Source organism: Mus caroli, chromosome 11 (assembly GCF_900094665.2).
Source record: "Mus caroli chromosome 11, CAROLI_EIJ_v1.1, whole genome shotgun sequence".
NCBI lineage: Eukaryota > Metazoa > Chordata > Mammalia > Rodentia > Muridae > Mus > Mus caroli.
This window is the reverse complement of record NC_034580.1, coordinates 91429939-91442278: the sequence shown is the minus strand read 5'-3', so window position 1 is coordinate 91442278 and position 12340 is coordinate 91429939.

Sequence of the window (12340 nt, the reverse complement as noted above, 5' to 3'; positions counted from 1 at the left end):
TGGCCTCGAACTCAGAAATCCACCTGCCTCTGCCTCCCGAGTGCTGGGATTAAAGGCCTGCGCCACCACCGCCTGGCTGAGAGACCCTGTCTTAAACAAATGAACGAAAGTAACTATTGCTCAACTGAAGGGAGTGGTCTGCCAGCTCACCTGACTTCTGCTGTTACATCTATCACTTCTGCCCTCGGCATGCCCCCCACCAACCCCGGGCACCTGGCCATCTCAGCCTCCTGAGATGTACTGAGATTCTAAACAAAGATTCTTTGTAACTCTTTTTCTCGCTTTATCCCCTGTCTCCACTAAAGGACACTACTGCATGTCCAGGCGAGGGGCCACACATCATGGAAATGTCTTCTCTCTCCTTGTCATCTTTCCAGTCATTCTGCCTGCCAAGAGCTTTCTTTTTGTCTCTTGCCTGGCCATATCAGGGGCCGTTTGACCTGCTGGCCTCCCTGCCACAAGCCTTTCCCCCTTTCAATTAAGCTCCGCAGCTCTACCAATGAAATCTGTTCGGCAACCAGATCCCCTCCTTTCGCCTCATGCCTGGACTATAAGGTGCTGTTGTCTTTGTCAGACCTCAAGCTTGTTAGTGTGTTAAGGGAGGGGACTCTGTCTTTGAGCTACCTCCTAGCTGCTAAAGTGCAAACTTGTTGTTGTTTTATTTTGTCTTTCGAGACAGGGTTTCTCTCTGTGTGTAGTCCTGGTTTTCCTGGAACTGGTTCTGTAGAGCAGGCTGGCCTCAAACTCACAGATATCCATCTGCCTCTACCTCCCAAGTGCTGACATTAAAGGTATATTCCACCATGTGTGGTTATATTTGATTTTTTTTTTTTTTTTTTTTTTTTTTTTTTTTTTTTTTTTTTTTTTTAGGATAGAGTCTTGGTATGGTGCTCAGGCTGCTCCAGAAGTCATGATCCTCCTGCCTCAGTCTCCCAAATGCTGCGATCCACAGTCCCCAACCAGAAGCAAACTCCTAACAAAGCACCCTGAGCCTGTACCTGTTGACTCTCCCTCTTGCTCCTGCCGCTCCAGAGACGTCATCTGGTGTGTACACTCCCTTTTACTTAGCTGTATTCCCTCGGCTTCCTTCTTGCCAGGACTCCCTCCAGCTAGCCTGGCCCCCCCTCCCCACACTAAGGACAAAGGGTTTAGCTGGAGGTTGGCACAAACATACTCTCCTATCACACCAAAATATGACTGTGTAGATGTCAGTATCTGCCATCGGGCATTAGTTTCCGAACACTTGGGGCTGTGCAGTATTTATCACAGGTCATCTTTTTTGCTGCTCCCTCCTGGCCAGGTGGAGAGCAGGTTTCCTGTGAAAGGCCACCCATGGGCGTTGGTTAAGAGCATCTCTCCTTCGTACATCGCCATCACACCTTCCGTAGCCAGCTTTAAGAAGCAACTTGTAGGGACCAGTAACTTTGATCGGCTTACTCAATCCGCTCCAAGATGCTACCAGGCCACCACCTACAGCCGTCTGCTTTCCACATATAAGGAAACAGACACGGGCAGGAATGAAGCAGTAGACCAAGGTCATTGCAGCTAGGATGGGAAGAGTCAGGACTCCTGCACTCAGAGCCTCGATCCACATCTCTGCGGCACAGAGCTGTGGCACTAAGCTCTCTGATTCACTGTTCTTCCTTCCCCCAAAGAGTGGGTGAGGTTCCAGGCCAGCTAAACATCCTTCCCAACCTCCCCAGGGTAAAAGGTCTGCTGGTTCAGTGACTCTTCACAAGCGTGAGGAGGTTTCCTCCAAGCCCCTGAGACCCACCAACCTGAAGGTGTCTGCTTGTCCGGCTCAAACCTGGGTCAAGACTTTTCATGGGGATTCGAATCCTGGTCTCAGTGAACACAAACCGTTTCTCTGCGAGGACCTGCCTGAATGGCCTGCCCACCAAGGATACACAAAGAGCATGCCTCAGAATCTCTACCCGCTTCACTCTCAGCCTTTAATACCACCTTCTCTTTGGGGCTTTTGCTCTAGACTGCCTCCCCACACTTCCTTCCTCCCTGTGCCTATTTCTCTTTACAACAAGCCGGGTATTTTTAACCTGAGGTTTCCATTTATCTTGCCTTGTCTGTCTGATGGGGTCTGGGCTGAGTGTGGGGTGCTGGCATGCTGACAGTGTCTGGACAGAGCTTTTTTTTTTTTTTTTTTTAGACTTATTTATTTTAGATATGTGAGTACTCTGTAGCTGTCTTCAGACACCAGAAGAGAGCATCAGATCCCATTACAGATGGTGGTTGTGAGCCAGCATGTGGTTGCTGTGATTTGAACTCAGGCCCTCTGGAAGAGCAGTCAGTGCTCTTAACCACTGAGCCATCTCTCCAGCCTGGGACAGAGCTTTTGTACACGGGGCTATGAGGCAAAGCTTTGGAAACCTCGTAGGGCACCAAAGAAACTCACACTGGCGCTGTTGGCAAGACTGTATGTGCAGTGAAGTAAAAGACCAAGGAACACCTTGAGCCTCATGGGCATGCATCCTTGGGACAGTCACCAGGATGTCTTTGTCCACTCTCCTGATCTTCATTATGAGCGCGGTACCCCTTGAGGACTTAGCAGAGCAATTGCCTCCAGGACCCCTCCACCCCACCTCCTCCTTTTATTCTCTAGTGCTGGGGAATTGAGCCTACGGCCTTGAGCTCAAGGTCCTGCACCAAGCTACACACCTAGATCCTGCCACCGTTTTTTTTAGTGACCTAGCTCCGTGAACACCATGTACCCTCTGCATACATCTGCTTCCATATTGTCCTATCTCAGCCCCATCCTGGCATGCTGGTCATTTTCTACTGCAGTCTGTCCTCCATCCCTATTTGCATGGGGTCCTCACCCTTCCCCACCTGGTCCCCACCCTTCCACACCTGGTCCTCATCCTTCCACACCTGGTCCCCACCCTTCCCCATCTGGTCCCTACCCTGCCACACCTGGTCCCCACTCTTCCACACCTGGTCCTCATCCTTCCACACCTGGTCCCCACCCTTCCACACCTGGTCCTCATCCTTCCACACCTGGTCCCCACCCTTCCCCACCTGGTCCCTACCCTGCCACACATGGTCCTCACCCTTCCACACCTGGTCCTCATCCTTTCACACCTGGTCCCCACCCTTCCACACCTGGTCCACACCCTGCCACACCTGGTCCCCACTCTTCCACACCTGGTCCTCATCTTTCCACACCTGGTCCTCACCCTGCCACACCTGGTCCCCACTCTTCCATGCCTCTCTTCTCTGCACCCAGGTGCTTAATAAAGAAATTTTTATTCAAAGTCCAAACAACAAAAGAAAAGATGACTGGGTATTTAGAGTTTTGTAGTATGTGTGTCTCTGTGTGTGTGTGTGTGCTTGCGTTCTTCTCTTTCTGCATACAGTTTTCTGAAAAACCAAAACAATAACAGCTAAACAGGTTGGTAGCAAAGAGGTTTCTTCCTTTTCCTCCTCCCCCTCCTGCTCCTCCTCCTCCTTTTTTTAGTAAATGGCAATGACTCAGCCCACATCTAATGTTCTCCCAAGTAGCTGATAGTCATAAAGATTGCCCGAGGCTCGACGGTATCCTACTTTATACTCTGAGTCACACTGTAAAGGATTAGATCGATGTTTAACATTATGTTTACGTCTGGCAGTGGCTTTTTACATTTTTTTGATTTATTTATTTTATGTGTATGGCTGTTTTGTGTGTGTCCCTGTGTTTGCGCACTGCATGCATGGATGCCCACCGAGGACAGAAGGAAAGTGTTGGATCCCCTAGGACTGGAGTTCCAGAGGGTTCTTACCCAACACGTGGGCACTGGGAATGGAACCAGAGTCCCCCAGAAGAGCAGCAAGAGCTTTCGACTGGGAGCCATCTCTCAGCCCTTCTGGCAGTATTTGTAAAAACCTGAGTTCCTTTTGAATGTACCCTGTCTCGCTGTCTGACGCCTTAGGGACTGTTCAGTTAGGCAGCCTCTCTCCCATGTGCACCAGTGGCATGCAGGACTTGTTGACTGCGCCAAATATATCTGTAGTCCTCATCTCCAGCCTCCACCCTGGCCACACCACAGTTTCACACTCTTGGAACTGTCCCCACCACTCCCTCTGCGTCAGCCGCCCCATGGTCTCATGCAGCAGTGCTTTCCTGCCCCATCTGGAGCCAGCTCTGCTTGGTGCCCCCTTTCTTTTTTTTTTTTTTTTTNTTTTGTTTTTTTTGAGACAGGGTTTCTCTGTGTAGCCCTGGCTGTCCTGGNACTCACTTTGTAGACCAGGCTGGCCTCGAACTCAGAAATCCGCCTGCCTCTGCCTCCCGAGTGCTGGGATTAAAGGCGTGCGCCACCACGCCCGGGTGCCCCCTTTCGAGACTGCTTGTATAGTCTGTGAGCATGAATTGGGCATCCCAGTGAACAGGGAGAGCTGTGTGGGGCAGACACTGAGAGAGGCACAAGAAAATATGTCAGTGCTGCCTCTAGGGACAGCACGTTCTTGTGACTATCTCCTAAAGAGCTGCTTCATGAAAGTTCAGAAGTGTTTCATGTCAGAGTGGTGGAGGCTAAGGGGACCCAGGCAGGGTTGCGTTTATCAGAAAAGCCTTCCCCCTGGGGGAGATAGGAGCTAGACTTTCATTGTCAGGAAGGCTGGCCAACCTGGGCCAACGGGTCCATGAAGTAGGGAGTCCGTCCTGGCAGTGGGACCAAAATTCCTTGTGATCTCTAGCAGGAAGTTGTTTTCTGAATCCTGGCTGCTCCTTCCCCTCTGGACTAACAAGCTGATAAAGACTTGGGGCCAGCCTCACCAAAGAGGAAGTGGACTGGCTTCCTGTTTGTTTGTGACTCTCAGAGCCGCATGGCACAGCGCGTACAGCAAGCAGTCAAACAGAACAATCTGGTCCTGAGGAGTCTGAGTCCTGAAGAGTGGGTTTGCTGTGGAGCACACTTTCCACGGTTGGGAGTCGGGTTCAGCACTCCAATCCAGAGCGATGGGTACTCAGGAGAGCAGGCCCCAAGCAGCTAAGCCAGCAGATCTGGAAAGAGAGGCAGCAACTTCCCCAAAGCCATAGATTCTCCTCGATGCTAAGTCCCTGGGAATGCTAAGGGCCCAGAGCAATGTCCTCCTTACGACAGAGGTCTTTTCTGGGTACAATTGGTTACTGTGCTAAAACCAAGTGCAGGGACCTCTGGGGTCCTCTGAAGAAGCAGACAACGAGGATTATGATTTATCGGCAGTCGTAAAAGCCAATTAGAAGCTACACAGCAAAAGCAAAAACTCTTCATGAATCCAAACGAAGGAAAAGAGAACCTGGGATTGATTCTGCAGCTCTATAGAAGCCCTCTCTGTGTAGCCCCAGCTGTCCAGGAACTCACTCTGTAGACCAGGCTGGCCTCGAACTCAGAAATCCGCCTGCCTCTGCCGCCTCCCAATGCTGGGATTAAAGGCTGCACCACCACTGCCCTGTGAGAGCTGGCTCTTGAAAGTCCTCACAAGGGTGCTGTGCCACACACAAACACCCTCCCACACACACACCAGTGTAATGCAAATAGCATAGAAGGATCATAAAAGTGAAATATTCTTGGCCATTTCTCCCTCGTGGGTCCTTCCTCCGCAAATAACTTGTTTGATTTCTTAAATTTCCCTCTCTGACCAAACAAAACCAAAAACAACAACAACACAAAACATTCAGTAGAGCACATAACTCTTAGCCTCTATGTGTCTTTTTGTAATTATTTACAGAAAACAGTTCATATTTAGAGCACCTGATTATCCTTCTCCTCAAAACAAATATTCATTATTATTTATGTATGCATATGTATAATATTACCTGAGGGCAAAGAGACATTAGTCTATTTTCTTTTTTTACATTTCTCTGTGTCTTTGACAATCAAGAGGTCCTAAGTCCAGTGGTGGCTCCCAACCATCTGTAAAGGGATCCGATGCCCTCTTCTGGTGTGTCTGAAGACTTGCAGAGTGGGGCTGGGGTGAGGGGTTCCCTGAGACTCTGTCAGGGAGAAGGAGGGGCCGATGTTTCCCTTTCAGATCGGAACACACTAGAAACAGTGCAGAGGATTCACATTCTGCCTTGTGGATCCCTGTGACAAGTCTGAAGCCTCCAGCCACTCCCTTTCCGTTTCTTCCCTATTTCACCGCCTCATGGTTTAATTTTCAGCCTGGACCAGATAATGAAGAACAGAGATCTGAAGGGAAAAAAGAAGAAAATCTATAATGTAAAGTTTTTTTAATAAGATGACCCAGATCACCCTTCGTGTGGTGATAAATTTTATTTATTTTATGTATGTGTGGGGGGGGTTGGTTGTTGCTGTTTGATTTTGCACATATATCTGTGCACCACTGTGTGTGCCTGGTGCCTGGGGTAGAGAAAAGGGCACCTGATTCTCTGGGACTAGAGTTACAGACGGTCGTGAGCCACCTTGTGGGGGCTGGGCATCAAACCTAGATTCTTTGGAAGAGAAGCCAGTGCTAGGCTACCTCTCGAAGCCCCTGGACGGAGCCTTTTGACAAAGGACCTGTGTCCTATCTGCATTTTTATCCCCTGAGGCATCTGACCTAGGACTGCACATACTTGCTGGATGAATGGATAAACACAACTCAAGTGTAACGTTTGCCTTTTCAGGCCTGTCCACTCATTAAAAACACCTTCAAGTCTGCAGGTCGAGCCTCCCTGAACACTTGACCTATCAGATTTCATGATGGATCCTCCTTCCCCTCCCAAGTATTTTGGGAAACTGCAAGGAAATCTTTGGGGGTTTCAGAAAGAAAATCTGATGTCCCTTCTGTGTCCTATAAATTTATTAACAACTGGATAAAGCCCCCCCCCCACACACACACCCCAAAACTGACCTCAGGCCACTAAAACCTGCACATTCAGCACCCTGAGAGCCTCACTGATCTAAGACACACAACAGGTGAGACCAGAGCTTGCCTAGAGGTTCGGGTTTCCCCTGGTAAAACATGGATAACACCGGTTTGGTCTGTGGTTAGATCTTGTTAGTATATTTACAACCACAGATGCCAAGAGGTTCTCTCTCGGGAACTCAATATTCAGAGGGTCACCTTAACCTATTTGTTGGCCAGGCCAGAACAGATGGATCTTTTTCTGAACATGTTGTTCATGTCACCCAGACCAGAACTATCAATGGCAATCAGGGTGCTGCCACCTGGTGGAGAAAGCAGGTATAGTCACGCCTGAATTTGGCCCCTATGAGTGAATAACTCCTGAGAATAAACCACTGGATTCCAAGCCTGCCCATCACAGAGCCTTCCCACAAACCACAGCAGTGTCTAAGGCCCCGTGGGAGGTAGAAACATCCCTCAGCACTCTGATAGCGAGAACTTCCCTGCCTCGCAGCTCATCCTTCAACAGCACTGTCATACAGAGATGCTAGCCAACTTTTTGTTGCTGCGAAACATTACCTGAGGAAAATCAGCTTAAAGGAAGAAAGGTTTAGTCGGGTTCATGGTTTCTGAGGCCTCAGTCCATGGTCAGAAACATCATTACAGAGGGAGCATGTGGAGGGTCACTGCTTGCCTCGTACCGGCTGGGGGCGTTGGGGGTGCAGAGAGGGGAGGCAAAGGCCACATGGCCACGCTGACTGACTTCCTCCAACGAGGCCTCCCAATGTCATTAACTTGTGAATCCATCAATGGATCAATCCTGTGTGTGCGTGCATGTGTGTAAAGTGTGCATTTATCAGCCTACGTGCAGAGACTAAAGGGGGATGTCTAAGTCCAGTCTCCTACTCTATTATCTGGGTTTCCATAAAGTAGGATGTTTCACTGAACCTGGAGCTTGTGTTTCACTGAATTCTTTTCTGACTAGGCTGGTGGCCCACAAGCCCAGCAATCCTTCTGTCTTCATCCAAGCCCACACTGGGGTTACAGGCACTAAAAACCATGCCTGCCTTTTTTATATGGGTGCTGGGCATGTGACCTCAGGCTTTGATGCGTATGTAGAGAGTACTGTTATCCACTCTTCCTGGCTCATGATTAGGTCAGAGCCCCCATGATCCACCCACTTCCCCCAAATCATACCACGGGGCACTGCATTAGAAACTAAGCCTCTAATCCTTTTGTATCCAAATGACAAGAGTCATAGCCTCAGGGGATTGCTGTTGTTGCAGCTGAAGTTGTTTTTTATTGTGAGTTACTGCAGGTGGGACCCCCGGAGTTTGTGCATGTTAGACACGTGTTCTCCCCTTGAGCTACATCCCCAGCTCTCTCAGTTTTGGGTTTTTTTTTTTTTAATGTATTAATTAAAACAAACAAGCAAACCCAGGGGCTGGAGAGATGACTCAGTGGTTAAGAACACTGGCTGTTCTTCCAGAGGTCCTAGATTCAATTCCCAGTACCCACATGGCGGCTCACAACCATCGGTAACTTCAGTTCCAGGGGATCCAACACCCACACACAGATAGGCAGGCAAAACACCAGTGCACATAAATGCACATAAAGAAAACATTAAAAAGTGTAAACACATATTTAAAAAAAAAACAAACAAACCCAGAGTTAGAATTTATGTAACTGATCAGAGTTCTCTCAAGAGCCAGAATTCAAACCCAGATCTCTCTGGTTCTACAACTTTCCCTCTACTTTGAGTCGCCGTTGAGTGAGCCCATGGGAAGTCCCACCCAGTGGCCATCTTCATCCTGGCAGTGAGCACTGCTGAGTTCACTCACTGGCAGGAGGGGCTTTCAAAGGAGAAGGTGCTGTTTGGCTTCCTGCCTAGTCTAGTCTAGCTGGTAACAAAACTGCTGGTGAGAGGCATGAAGAAGAGGCTGTAAGGCACCTGTGAGTGCAAAGAAAGGATCTCCATGCTGAGCGTCAACACTGGAACTGAGAGCTGAGCAGGAGCCTCAGGACAGCACTACAGAGTGTGGAGACCTGGGCCTACCTGATCCTGTGGGACACCCAGCAGGACTCCTGGCCCTCCACACCTAAAGGAAGAAGCGTTCCCAAGGAGCTGAAAACTCCCCACTGTTCCCTACTGTCTGGGATGTTAGTGGAGTGCCATTAGATAGGAAAGGAGCCTGGAGGAATGACACGCTAAAGAGGACCTTGTCAAAGCCAGAGGTGGTGGCTCAGGGTAAGGGGACAATCCCTCAAAGGTCAGGTTTGGCACAATCTACCACAAAGAGCTTCTGCAGGATCTCTTTGAGTCTCTGACTGTCGAGGATTGACATGACCTAAGCTAGAAGCCATGATTTTGGGGGGGGGTCAAGGGGGCTCATCACTTTCCTTGTCTCTTCTTGCATTGCAGGAATGGTCCAGCAGCAAATACCTCCCAGAGGACAAAGCCACGGAAGTGAAGGTGTTGGACATCTAGACCTCCTCAGATCCGTTGGAGACTATGGCATTCCTCTTCCTTCCACAGCCCCATTTGCTCCCCCATTCTCCTTCTAGTGCCTTGGACATGTGTGTAAGCCAGTGAACACGTGTGCAAACAGGTGGTGTGGTGTATGCCACATGTCAGAGCCTCAGTGTGACTACTCCTCAGACCACTGTGGCCTTGGACACAATAAACTGTATCTAATAACTCTCCCTGGGGCCCAAGGCCTCCAAATTCCAGAGGTCTTCCCTTTGAGACGATCAGATCTCCCAAGTCAGGGGTCAGCCATGTTTCCTAGTCCTAGGGACAGATAGTGTTTTAGGTTCTGTGGGTCACCACTGGGCTCTGCTGCAACCTTCAATACTGTGGCTGGAGCACTCAGGAGCACAGACATAAGGAGGGAGGGATAACCCCCAAGAATTGAAGGGGTACTGTTAGCAGGTATCCTGCCTAACTGAGAGACCACAAAATCTACGTGCTTCCAGTACTTGGGACATAGACTGCAGAAGGATGATGTCATAGCCATCCTCAGCTACATAATAAGTTGGAGGCCAGCCTCAAAACGAGACCACACTCACCCAGAGCTAGAGCCTTAGCTCCCAGCTTGGCCTTCTAACTCAAGTCCATGAGCGTGGTTCCTTTTTCCATTCACTTGACCAACACGGATTCCCATAAGAACAAAGGGACAAGAAGAGGGAGGGTTTCCTGGCCTAAGCTATGGCAGAGGAGAGAATACACATACGTATGTTGTATGTTCACAAACATGTACACCAAACTGCACTCCAGTGCAGAATGCCAAGCGCCTCCCAGGAATATGGATGCATGTTGCTCAGGCCTGGGAGAGGCAGTGGGGATAGGGGACAAGGGACCATGTGTTGCCCAAGAGAAGCAAACGAATCAAGACTCAAAGGTCAGGGCACCTGGAGCTGTGGGCGTTGGGAAGGGCAGGCTGTCCAATAGGAGGGGAGAAGAGCTATAGCACAGGTATGGGGGGAGGGGCAAATGAAGGTGATGATCAGCATTTTCAGGGGAGGTGCTACTGATGAAACAAGCCTTGTCCCACAGCCACCTCCTTACCCAGGTTACTTCCCACAGGGCTGATGGCTTCACCCAAAATTGATGGCAGATGGCAAAGGTCCCGGGGAGGTCCTAACTACACAGCTCCCTTTGCAGGTGCTGGAAGGCCTCATTAGAATAGCATGGCATCTACAAAGCAGACATGGTGGCAGACACTTAGCACTCAGGGCAGAGAAAGGAGAAAGAGGAGATCCGGGCTAGCCTATGCTACATGGGAGACTGCCTCTAAACAAAGATTAAAAAATAACAAATGTCATTCACCAGTATTTGACAAATAGTCCATCGTCTTCCTCATTTTTCGAAGAAACCCACATAGAAGTGACTAGAACCCTGCCCCACCATCGTGAAGCGATCAAGTTCTCAGAAGTGATAAAGATGGCAGCAAGCCTCTGAGGTTTCTGTTCCTCCCTCATCCAGGTCCACATCTTAGCATGTAAGCCTTTGAGCCCGAACAAGGAAACCATTCATCCCTGTGGAGCCAACAGGGAGGAAGCCACTTCCTGTTCTCTCCCTGGCCAGGCAAGGCCAGGCCATGGCTCTCCATCCCAGAGGGTTAGAATGGAGTTGATAAAGGCCCATTGTGATAGTCTCACAAACCCAGAGGCCATCAGAGGGGCTGAGAAGCCACTTAACAGCTCTTGAACATTTGTGAAAAGATTTATTCTGCGGAAGTGAAGGCCCCAAGGTTGCTACTGGGATGTACCTCTGCCATCTGTGATAGGGAGGCTGACAGCGAAGCCAGCAAGGACCTAGCCAGTCCATCACCCCATGGGCTGACCTGAAGCAGGAGGGATCCAGTCACCAACAGGCAGCTTTACAGTCCGGACTCCCAGACACCTGGAAACGAAACCCAATCTCCTGCCAAATGCAGGAAACACAAGGGTCCTTAAAAGGGCCTGAGGGAGAGAGAGGAGCCTCCTGCCTCCTCCTCCCAAGGGTGTCCAAAGTAATAAATGGCAGGAAAAGGGGACGGCTGGAGAGTGGATGGTGGTCTGGAACTTATTAGAAATTAGGTTCTTTCTGCTGCAGTCTTCAGTGTGCCTGAGTCAGGCACCTCATCATTTGCAGGCCTCCCCGGTCTTATAAGCAAATGTATAAGCAAGAAGAGATAGGAGGCCTGGGAGTGTGAGGAGACCCAGTTTCGGTGTTGGCTTGGAGGGAACCTTCCCCTTCTTGGGAGGTGAGAGACTAGAGCCTGCGTAGGTCTGGTAAAAGGTGTACAAATGTTGGGAGACCCCCTCCTTTAGCTCCACCCCAAATCTGTCCTGCTGATCAGCCTGGCCCGACGGGAGAGGAACTGCAGGGTCCCGGTTAGACAGGGCCTTCATGCCTTCCTAAGGGTCCCTGGGAGGTCAGGCGGGGAGAGGAGAAAGTGCTTGCTTCAGCCTTGTTCCTAAAGACGTAAGGTAAGAAGTCAGTCCTGGTCATTTCTCAGTCCCAGGTCAGCTCTCACTCCACGATCTAAATAAATGTATTTGGGATTCCTCAGATGCCAAGAGACTGCCAAGCTGGCCAGCAAAGTGAAGCAGAACCCACTGCAGAGAAATCCAAGCCACCTCAAGTCTTCAAGTGGAGGACAGGGGGATTTGGGTCTGATCATCTGATACCAACTGCATCCCTCCTGCCAGGAGAGAACTGATCAACTCTGGTGGGCAGAGCAACCCTGTTTGTAATGATATTAAAACACAGAAGAGGGCTGGAGAGATGGCTCAGTGGTTAAGAGTACCGACTGCTCTGCTTCCAGAGGTCCTAAGTTCAATTCCCAGAAATCACATGGTGGCTTACAACCATCTGTAATGGGATCAGATATCCTCTTCTGGTGTGTCTGAAGACAGCTACAGTGTACTCATATAAATAAAATAAATAAATAAAAAAAACCAACCAACAAACAAAAAAACCACAGAAGAAAATTAACCTCTTCCCCCTCCTCACTTCTTTTTTTTTTTTGGTTTT